Genomic DNA, 12091 nt, shown 5'->3' with positions numbered 1-12091 from the left:
AGAAGAGCTACTATGATGCCAAACATCGTCAGATCAGCTTCAAACCCGGAGAAAACGTATATCTCCGAGTCACCCCCATGAAAGGAGTCAAGAGGTTTAAGACCCGCGGAAAATTGGCACCCAGATATATCGGTCCATTCCCCGTCATGGCCAGAGTCGGTACAGTTGCATATCAGTTGGAATTGCCATCGGAACTGTCAGAAGTACACAACGTGTTTCACATATCACAGCTAAGAAGATGTATCTCGCCACTGGAGAAAAGGACTGATATGGCAGAGATAGAATTGGCTAGGGATTTGACTTATGAGGAAAAGCCAACCAGAATATTGGATCAGACAGAAAGGGTCACTCGCAGCAAAGAAATAAGGTTTTACAAGGTTCAGTTGGAGCACCACACCGAAGAGGAAGCGACCTGGGAAAGAGAGGAATTTTTAAGGACTGCATACCCAGAATGGTTTTCCCAAGCAACCGAATATCGAGGACGAGATTCATCTTAAGTGGGGGAGGTTTGTGACAGCCTGGATTTTGCCTCCTCTCTTTTTCTGGACTTGCCTTCTCTCTCTTTTCCGGACTTGGTTTTTATCGTGGTTTTTGCCCTGACTTGATTTGGATTCTGAATCATTTCAAATGGACTTGTCACTTGGGCATATCCTTGACTTTCACCCAAGTGACCTATCTACTTTATTCCTTTGATAAATCTCCAAAATAATCAAATGAATATTTTTCTCTCTGAAATTCAATTCAGAAACTTGTGCTCCAAAGCAAACCCAATTTTTCTTGCTCAGAAAAATCTGAGATAATTCCTGAATATTCTTAGAACCTTGGCACACCTTCCCATGCAAAAATATTACATCACTTTTTGGAATATTTTTGTTGTAGAAAATCATTTCTATTCTGGCCCAAACTTCCAGTTTGTACAACAAGTACATTTTTCCTTGAGCTTTTAGCCTTGATCTTTCTTGAGCTTAAACACCCTCCTAAGAAACCCTAAATCCGAGGAGATCAGCCCTAATGGCCTTCTAGAAGGTGGCCAAACTTGGCGACCAAGTTTCTGGTAAGAAACTTGTCAGCTTAGTAGAGTCAAGTCTGGTCGGCCTGGGCATGAGCTATCACCTCTCCTAGACTAAACACTGCACGGACAAATGCGTAGACAAGGTTTGGCTGATCCTGGGCGTTGTTTTGAGCATGCCAGCTTGGTGACCGCACGAGGACACGGCGCCTGGCAGCGTCTCGACGCGCTCTGGCTGGCGCTTTCCGCTCTGTTTCGCGCGTGCTCGTTCCAGCGCTCGCCGACGGCTGCCGCGCAATGCCATAAGCCCCGACCCATCACCCTTGACCGCTCCCTGGCGCTCGCCGACGCCGGAGCCGCCGCAGCAAACACGGGCACGTCGCGGCCAAAACGCCACAGTGCGCGCGTGCGCTTGTCCACTTCCCCAACCGCCTCCTGTGCTCGTCCGCGAGCGTGGGCAAGCTCCTGCATTGACGCTGAGCATTTGCCCCCTCGCGTTGGAGCTTTTTGTCGCCGTTTGCCGCGTGTCCAGAGAGCTCCGGCGGCAACACGTTCCCCCCCCTTCGCTCCGGCTATATATAGCGCTCCCTTCCTCGATTTCTAGCCAAGCACCACTCCACACCACCTCCACGAACACGTAGACGAGCAGCAGCTCGGTCGGGCAGGCCTCTGGCCGTCGCCCCGACCAGAGGACTCCGGCGATCCCCGCAGGCCAGCCGCCGCTCTTCGGTGCCTCTTGAGCTCAAGCAACTGCTTGGGCGGGCCATTGGTGACCTGTTGGTGCTGCCAGGACTCCGCCGAGCCCTCGGAGCCGCCCCTAGCCGTCGTCTTCAACCTCTCCGGCGAAGCCCGTCCGCCACCGTAGCTTGCGAGCTCAACTGCGAGCAGCTCCGTCCACCCCACGCCAAGCTACGGGTACGGACAGGTGCGCCTCGAGCCCCGCTTCAATCCTATCCCTCTAGCCTAGCCCCAAACCCCCTCATCGCCGGCGTGAGCTCCGGCGAAGCCCCGCCTCTCTCTGATCTCGCTCGCCCCCTCTCTCTCCTGACGCGCGGGACCCACCTATCGGTCTCACCACTCGCGCCCGAAGCGGTACGAGTGGAGGCGTATTTCTGTTTTACGCCTTCGACGTCACCCTCCCCCCCCCAGGATTTCTGTTTAATTCAAATATAATTCAGAAATTTGACTGAACTTTGACCAGCCACCATTTCTAAACCATAAGTCCAAATGATTTGATTCTTTTTGCATTGTCTTTGTTTCAGAAATCTCTAGCAACACACCAAAAGGTGGATTTTTCCTTGCTGCCTAGAATTTCTGGTGATTTTCAGAATGTGTTTTGACAAATATTTTTGTGGTTTTTAATTTTTTTTCAGAAGGAGAAGCTTGTCTTGAAGCAAACCAAGAGGGGTGTGATCCTCCTCTACACTAAGGCAAGCCACACCAGCATTTGGATGGTGTTATTTCAATATCTATGATTTACTACTTGAATATGAATTCTTATTTGCATTTAAAATTTTGTAAAATAAATATGGTTAATTGCTAGTTACTTTATTATGCTGGATATGCTTGTTTTAGTTGCTGGTTGAATGCATGAACTTGTGTGGTTAAGTAGAGTAAGATTTTGCACTATACATATTGCTATGAAAATTCATGGTAGTTATTTTACTAAGTGATATTTTCATTTAAATAATGAACTAATAAAAATATTGTCCTTGATTATAAAAATGAGTTATAACCAGAGAGTTTTGATTTTTAGTATTGCAAGATAATTATGTGTTTAAGCTTGATCCATGACTATGAGTTGTTTGCTTTGCATGACGAGTAGTTGCATGATTATGGCATTATATCATGTTATTTATAAAAAGTTTTATCAAAGTTAAACTTGATTAAGTTCAACTTGAATATGATGTTGATCACATCATGGTGCCACTGAATCAGGTTTTTAATTCAGTGCGACCACATTTACCTTATGGGAAGGTCTTGATTCGGTCCTTTGTTGTGGCTCTCACCGGTGCCTCCCGCGAGGGAAGGTTATGGGCGTGCATACCCTGGCCCGGTAGGCAGACATAACCTTGTGTGCTCGTTTTTGTTTTTATGGTACCTTGTCCCCATTTGGGACCGTTTTGCCACGACGGTGGCCGTTGGTGTCTTTGGTAGACACTGGGCCACCCAAGACCTAGCCCTAAGGGGGAGTTGGTCGGAGTGGCCGGGGAGAGTGCATGGCAAAGGGAGGATTTCTTCGGAATGCTTTGGTCCACCCGAATGGGAATGCGAGGCCAGGTGTTCCGTAGTGTGGGTAAAGTGCGCTACCTCTGCAGAGTGTATTTAATCTATCGATAGCCGCGTCCTCGGTTATGGGCATAACTCGTGAGTAAGTCACACCATGGATCAACTTTTATAATAAATCTTGCAAACTAAGTGATTGTTGTGATGCATTGGTTCATGATGAATCATGAACGCTTGAGGTGTTCATGAGGGATTGGTTTCAGGTGTGACCTCGGTGCGGTCACCGTTTGGTTACGAGGTAACCGTCTCGTAAGCGAGTCCGTGAGACTCGGATCACGTATTTGTTTGCATTGCATCTGTAGTATTTCTTGTATCGGATTAAACTGATTAATTATCTTGATATTGTCTGTCATCGTGATTATGTTTGTTGTGAGCTTGCAAGTACATTCAATGTACTGACCTGGCGTGTTATGCCAGCTTTCAGGCAAGTCGATTCGCATCAGAGCGCATCTCGTGTCTAGGCCGTGTCCACGTCGGTGTCCCTGTGCTATGGAGTTCCACTTCGTCGTTCTTCCGCTGCCGCGTAGTTCGTGGGATCGAGGCCCCAGCCATGTTCATTAAATAATGTACATACTGTCCAGCAGCACCGTGTGTGCCGCTTGGCCTCGTATCTCGATGTAATATCAGACCTATGTAATCCGCTAGCATCAATAAAGCGGTTGTTTCTGTACCATGTTGTTGTGTATTGCCAGAAGACTCGATCTTTGGGCTGGCAATGCAGGGTAAACCGGTTACTCCGAGCCGGGGTGCCACAAGGGGCCCACGAGGGTGGGGGCGTGCCTACCCCCCTGGGCGTGCCCTCCTGCCTCGTGGCCGCCTCATGGCGTTCCAGACTTCAACTCGAAATATTCTGGTTTGCTTTCGGTCCAAAAATACAATTAAATGAACATTTATTTGTAATAGAATTTTGAATATACGATTTTTTCAAAGAGATATTGAATATTTTTAAATACATAGTTACTATTTTAAATTCATATTGAACATTGTTAAAAGTACATAAAAATTGAAATATGTGAATAATTTCTGTACAACATGCAAAATAATAAATACACGTTGAATATTACCCAGAGATGCCATGAATTTTTAAAATAGTTTTAAAAACGAATTACTTATAAATATGAAAGAACTTTTTCATATTATATATTCTTATATCCGTCAAGATTTTTGAAATTGTATGAACATTGAAAAAATTCTTGAATAGTTTTGTAATGTAAATATTTTAGAAAAAATGGATCGCATTTTTTATTATATGAACATTAGAAAAAAAATATGTGACTAAATATGTGAACACCTTTTGAAAGAATTTAATAAAAACATATTTTCATTTTTAATCTTTTTGAGAAGAGTTTTCTTTTTCTATCTACAATAAAATAATATTTTGAAATAGAAAAAGAAATGAAGAAATAAAAAGAGAAAAATAACCGCGAAGTGTATTTTTGGCCCAATCCATGTGAGGTCGACGCGTGGGTGCGACACACTTATATGGAAAACCGTAGCTAGGTTCCTCTCCTAACCTTTGATGGTTAGGGCAAACTCTCCCCTCCAAGCTTTGCCGATGAGCCCGTAGATACGCCTCCCCTCTGCCTGCCGCTCCGGCGGCCAGTGGCGGGGAGGAGAATCCCGGTGCCTCCGCTCCGATTGGTAGTTTACGTTAGGTCTTTTTTAGTCCTCGCAAGTGCGGCGTTCCGGCGGATGGCGGCTCTTCTTGTCTCGAGTTTTTCTTCTGGGATCCGATCCTCCTTGAGTTCATCTATTTGGAAGTAGTTGATGAAGCTCCAGCATAGATTCCTATCATGTCCTTAGGGCTATGAGGTTAGGATTCCTCGTCGTATGGCAAGAATTGGTGTCATGTGCTTTAGATCTATTCAGGGGTTCAAAGACGACTACGGCTCCAGTTCATTGGTCCTTAGGGGCACGTACACGGAGACTTGCGAGTTGTTATCGAGAAGGCCAAACCGGCTTCGATAGGGGAGCGACAACAGCGATCTGCCGGTGGCTTGTTCTGGTGGCGGTAGTGGTCCTTCGGCGGTCTTGGAATGATTCTTCGGGATAGCACATGCAGTATTATTTTCTACTCCTGGAGGGAACTCTTCTCATGCAAAGATGCAATGGAAGCTGAGCTCTAGCGCCGTCCCTATTCTCTTTGCTCTCTCATGTCACTTCAATTCACTCATGTCGTTTTCGCAGTATTATACCTATATGTATATAAGTATAATATACATATCTACCATGGTATAGAATCTTAGATCCAAATTCAAATAAAACCAAATGGACATATCACAACGTGAATATGAGATAATGCAAATTGAGCCTAGAATTATGCCCATTTTATTTATATCAACGAATGTATCATTCTTATTGCCATACTATCTTTGAAACTGGGATATGAAACTGTAGCGTCATGAATTGTCCTTGTTATGACAAGATACTTTATTTTTTGGTTTTTTCAACATTTAAAATAGGATAAAGAGCACAAAACAGCAAGGGCAACATCGGAGCTAACAGTACATGCATGTTGCCTCGCTCCGAGAGGTTCTCGAAGCGCAAATGCTATGTATCAATTATTGCAAGCAATACACAGCGATAGGCCACACACACCATCACCTAAATGGGCCCAGTAGTGGGGTTTTGGTGAGTTTATATGTGTTTTTCATGACACCGGTCTCCGATGTGGTTTTTCCTCCGTTTATTTGAGATTCATTTTGTTCATTTTTTTAATTTTCTCCTTTCGGCTTTATTTTCTAAAGTAATGCAAACATTTTTACAGTTACACAAACAATTCTTCACAAATGTAATGTTGTACATATGGAAATTTTAAAAGAGATGTCGAACATTTTTCAATACTTGTGAATATTTTTAAATACATATTGAACATTGTTAAACTTACATTCTTTTAACTTGCGACGATTTATTTGTAATATCACGCAAAATAATAAATACACATTGAATTTTTAAAATACTTTTAAAACAAATTGGTAAATATATAAGCACTTTTACATAATGTTTTTAAAATACATTAAGATTCTTGAAATTGTCTGAATATTAAAAAAAATACTTGAATAGTTTTACAATGTCAATATTTTCTAGCAAAAACACGAACCAAAATTTGATTATATGATCATTAGAAAAAAATACGTGACTACTTTATGAAAATAATTGAACACCTTTCAAAAGATTTTGATAAAAACATATTTTCATTTTTAACCTTTTTGAGAGGAACTTTCATTTTTTTACCTACAATAAAATAAAATTTCAAATGAAAATAAATAAATGAAAAAATAAAAAGGAAATAACCGCGTCATGTGTTTTCGGCTCAGTCGATGCTAGATGGTCATGTGGGCGACACTCTTATATGGTTTATGTACGTTAGATGGACCCATAGTGGTAGTAAACGGTTGCAAATGATGGCACATAAACTGGACGTGACACGCATAATTTCCCAGTTTTGGGAAGCCTTTTCTTTCATTTCCATTTTGCCCTGCAGTTTTTCCTAGCTTTTTCTTTGATTTTTTGATTTTTTTTTTCATTTACGTTTCCTTTTCATTTTTAATCTTTTATTTTATTCCTTTTTTATAATTTAGGATTATGTATAAAATTCACAAACATTTTTCTTCTTCAGATTTTTGTGTGGATAATACAGTAGGGAAGTCCCCTGTTGTGCCTTGTTTTCTATTAATAAAATGATTATTATGTAGTGATGAGGAAACAAAATATACATTTTATAAAGTGTCAATCAAGTCTTGCATGTCATCCTTGAGACTAGGTTTAGTTTTTTCATCATTATCTCGATGTTGCTTTCAAAGAATAGATGCATTGCTCCATGTTGATTGGCTGATTATCAAAAAATCTGTCAATTATGTGCTTCCAGATACTCCAATGTCATGTGATTATTATTTTTGTGAACCATATGTGGTTCATTCTGTCTTTTCCTTTAATGAGCAACTGAATGAGTTCAACACCATTATTCCATTCCATACCTAGCAATAACTAGAAGTTCTGACTAAAGTAACATCGAAAGAAAAACTTGTATGAGATCTGTAATATTGCCATAATTGCAGAGCACACAACTATGATTCTCAATGTGGCAGTATTTTCTCAAGAGTAATTCTCTAGTCTTTAACATGTCTTGAGTCGGAAGCCAGAAAGAGAAGTTTTTCTTAGACATGTAACATATTTTCCGTATCCATTTAAAAGGGGTACGAGCATTTGTTGGATTACAAATGAGATCATTATATATTTTCATAACAGAGTATCTTGCCCCCCCCCCCCCCCCCAAATGGGAATTCCAACTATATGTCTTGTCGTTGAGAATATTATACATTTCCTCACATTGCTTCAGAGCTATACGACTAAGTGAAACGTAATTGTTTCCTCCCCAATAGACTTTCTTTTCAAATTATTGAACATTTTCTCAAATTTATGAACATTTTATTAGTTCCCAGGCGTATTTAAAATTTGTGAACATTTCAAATTTGATGATTTTTTCAAGTTCATCAATTTATTTTAAATTTTAATAAATATTTTAAAAGTCATAAATATTTTACTAAAAGTAATGGACAAATTTAAAAGTCCATGAATATTTTGAAACATTTGTGAAACTTTCAATATTTTAGAATATTTTCAAATTCATGACCGTTTTTAAAATTTTAGTTGGTGAACACCTGTTTTAATTCATGTATACAATTATAAACATGGTAATTTATTTTCCACGAGGTGCGAACACATATTGTACGACAGTTTTCTTGCTCAACGAATAATCAAACATATGCAAGCACCATACCATATGAAGCGAGCGGTCAGGCTTTTTCTCCCTATCAGCGAAGGAGCCAATCAGGGTTGAGCTGGCCCATACAATCACCATTCACGTGTTTTTCCCCTTGCAGTAGACGAGGTATAGCAGGGTACGGACTATTTCCTATGTGCCGGTTTTTATTTTTTAGCCTAAACACACTCGACTTTATTGTATTTCCTATGTGCCAGTGCTTCGCACAGGGCGAGTGACCGAGCAAACCGAGATGGGCCGACCCATATGTGTAGAGGGTGGATAGAGAACTTGGGAACCTTCTAGAAGGTTTCTGGCTTGGATTTTCTTCAAAGTTTTTTATTTTTATTTTACTTCATGAATTGTTTAAAAATGCAAATTGCATTTTCACAAAAATGTTTGTCTTCCTTAAAAATGTTGAAATATTTCAAAAATTCTACTTGTTTTAAAAAATATTTTAAAAACCTAAAAAATATTTGTGTATTCGTAAAAAAAATCAGGTTTTCAAAAAATGCTTGTATTTAAAAAAAAGAAAAATCAGAAAACTATTCGTCTTTGAATTTTTTTTCAGAAATATAAAAAATGTTTGCATTATCAAAATTGTGCAGAAATGGCCGTGTTTCCAAAGATCTTCTAAATTTGAAAAATCTTTGTGTTATCAAGAAATTTTCAATATTAAAAAAAAGTTCATTTGTTGCAAAAATGTCAGGTTTTTAAAAATGTCCATAAGTTCTTCACAAAATATTCACACTTTCTAAAATATCTCATTCCCATGTTTTTTTCGAAAAGCGAATGAAAAGAACTTAAAAACAAGCGCTACAATAGCCAAGATGATACGTAGTAAGGATCTGTTTGGGACTCCTCTGCTCCGCCAAAATCAGCTCCACCTCACCAAATCCATGCTGGAGAGTTTCACCGAGGAGTTACAACTCCACCAAAGTTCGGTATTGTTCCCCCTCCCACTCGCACAGTACCCAACACTACAGTGTGGAGAAAATGGGCTAGCCCGAGTCGGGGTTCCCTTGTATGAAAAGGTGACAATTTGACGCAATTAGTGTTGTATAGGAGCTCTCGTACAACAGTGCCCTGCTCAAAGTGTGCTACTTTGCCTTGCCTATAGCGAGCGCTAGGGGAGCAACGCTCACAGTGCCCACATATATGGGGCAGACACAACATGTGAGGTAGCCGCGCGTTCGGTAACCATGCACGCTGTTTTTTAAGACAAAACCATGCACGCTGGTGATCCCTATTTGGCGTGTAGGTCGCCACCGAGCGGCCTAGCACGCATACCCTCCAGTGCCCGATCCAGTTTTTGGGCCAGCCCATTGAGGGTTTATTCCTCACCGGTTTTGAGAAGGTGCTAGAACCTTCCCTGAATTGTTTTTGTTTTATTTACCTTCCATTTTTTCTTTATTTTCCTTTTTTATTTTCTTTCTTTCTTTTTTTTCTTTTCCTTTTTATTTATTTTCTTTCTTTCCTTTTCCTTTTTCATTTTTTGTAAGTCTTTCAAATTTGTGAACATTTTTCGAAATCTTGAACATTTTTTACAAATTCGTAAACATTTTTAAAAATCATTAGCACTTTTCTAATTCATGATTTGTTTACAAATTTGTGGAAATTTATAAATTGTGAACGTTTTCTGAAACTCTTGAACATTTTTTGAATCAGAGAACAGTTTTTGAATTTTGGGAATAATTTTTTAATTTCACAAACATTTTTTTGGTTTTGTGAACAGTTTTTTCAAAAAACATAGGATAAGTGTGATGAACAAATTACAGTTATGTATCTATTAAATTTGAATTTTAAGAATGATTGTAGATGCCATGATTGCATATATGCATTACGTCCTAGTATCCATACACCGTTATCCAACTGCATCTATAACTAATACTATACCCGAGACCGCTATACAGCATGCATATCTGAGTACTAAATAAAAACAATGCATTGCATTACTCTCCCTGTCTCGGTGCATAGGGCATGCGCGTAGTTCTAGGGTCATCGATCTGACTAACTAAAAATGTGTCGATTCATATGCAAATGTAGTTTTCAAATACTTTTTTTGTTATATGTAATACATATTTAGTTAGTCAAATTAATAACCTAGAACTACACACATGCCCTATGCATTGGGGCGGAGTACGAAAATTACATAATGTTGATAATATTTAGGACAGTAAAACTGAGCGTAAAGCAAGTCTTCTCATCGATTTGTGTTTTTGACCGTCCATTTTTGCGATTTGGATGTTTCTGGCTGTCGGATCTCCCTGAGCAGCCATCTCTCCCGCTGGCCCAGTTGTTCTATGGGTTGCTACTTTTTTTTAGGGAAAGCCTATGCTTTATTGATCAAACACCACAAAATGTGGGATAATATTTGCATTATGTGGTTGGCTACTCCAGAGGCCAAAACGAAGCCCTCTGATAAACTGGGCCGTTGGCCAGCCCATTCATCAAACCAGTTGTGTTCCCGGTCAAGGGGTCTAGTGTTGCGGTTCACTAAAGGCGTCCATATTCTCTTTACTTCGAGCTCATCACTGAGACAACTAGGCAATTATCTTTTTATTCTTAGTGCCAATAACATCCAACCTCATTTTAGCTGTTTGGAACCAACCTGTGGTTGTATGGTAAGGAGGACAGTGGTATCGTCTGCCCACCAGAGTTCAAGTCCCAGACTTGACATTGGTGCTGGTTTCTTGGATTTATTCCAGGCCTTCCGGGCGATGTGCGTTCAGTGCGAGAGACGTTCTCGTCGACTACGAAGTCGTTTGTGGCGACTTCGTCAATCTCAAGATGATGTGCCGGCTCAGTCTCGCGGTGGTGCTCATAGGGGATAGTGTGCATACATGCGTTTATAGGGTTGAGTGTATGTACATATGTATGAGCGTGTGCGTCTATACTGTGTTAAAAAACAATCTTAGCTGTTTGGAAATTAAATGGAACCCCAGTGAAACCGAAGTCCGATCTTCCACGTGAAAGCAGTTTCCATAAGATACTTAATCCAAAGAGATGTACAGTATTGCTTTTGGTTTCTTGTAGTCCCATCAGAGAATACAACATGCCAGTATGCATATCCACATATAGAAATCACACTCTCGAAAACACCACGGAAATGGAGGGTAAATCGTGTCGCAAGGCTGACCATCACCGAAGAGGAATTTTGGATGCCACCTTGCAAGAAATCTTCAAATCCATGTATCAATCCTAAGCACCATGCATGTAAACGCCAGCTTAATAAGCATTTTAAAGCACCATAGATTCACAGCGACATAATTTCCCTTTCTTAGAGCATCTCCAACAGCCGCACAAAAATTTCGCGTCTAATAAAAGTTATAGCGCGCCACTGTAACATTTTTAATGCGCCGGGACCAACATTGCTTTAGCAGACGATAAAAAACGCGCGCTCAAAACAGCGCGCAGTGCAAATTGTGAAGCGCGCGTAATCTGGAGCCTAAAATATGCTGCGCACGATAGCGTTTTTAAGCGCGTGCCCAAAACTTTTTAGCGCACACAATATTTTACAGCATCTATTGGAGCTGTTCGGCACCAAAAAAGAAACAATTTTTTAGCGCACAGAGCTCTTTTTGGGCGCCTGTTGGAGATGCTCTTAGTTCGACACCGAGTATTGTTGAGATTCGTGCAAGGTTTTGTTTTAGCTATGAAAACAAACACTATCAATTGTTTGCACTAGACAAATGGTTTTTATAACATCATTGTTTAATACTCCTCTGAAAAATCATCATTTTTTAAATATAAAACCAAGTCCCTATTTTTTACGTTTCATTTCAATTGCATCCATTTATTTATGTATCATGTGTATTTAACATATGTAAAGATCAATCAAGTATGGAAAATAATTTACGAGAACACAAATTTGGGAAAAGGTGCACCGTGTTTATGTAATTTTTCCTAAGCAAGCTAGCAGCATGGTTTCTTTTCATTCCTCCCAATTAGGCAAAATTTGGGAGAAGAGAAACACGAACAGAGTTGCAACTAACGCTACGTTAATCGCAAAATTTAAAAAAGTGGAGTTTGGT

Source organism: Triticum aestivum, chromosome 5D, assembly GCF_018294505.1.
Source record: "Triticum aestivum cultivar Chinese Spring chromosome 5D, IWGSC CS RefSeq v2.1, whole genome shotgun sequence".
NCBI lineage: Eukaryota > Viridiplantae > Streptophyta > Magnoliopsida > Poales > Poaceae > Triticum > Triticum aestivum.
This window is presented reverse-complemented; position numbering follows the sequence as displayed.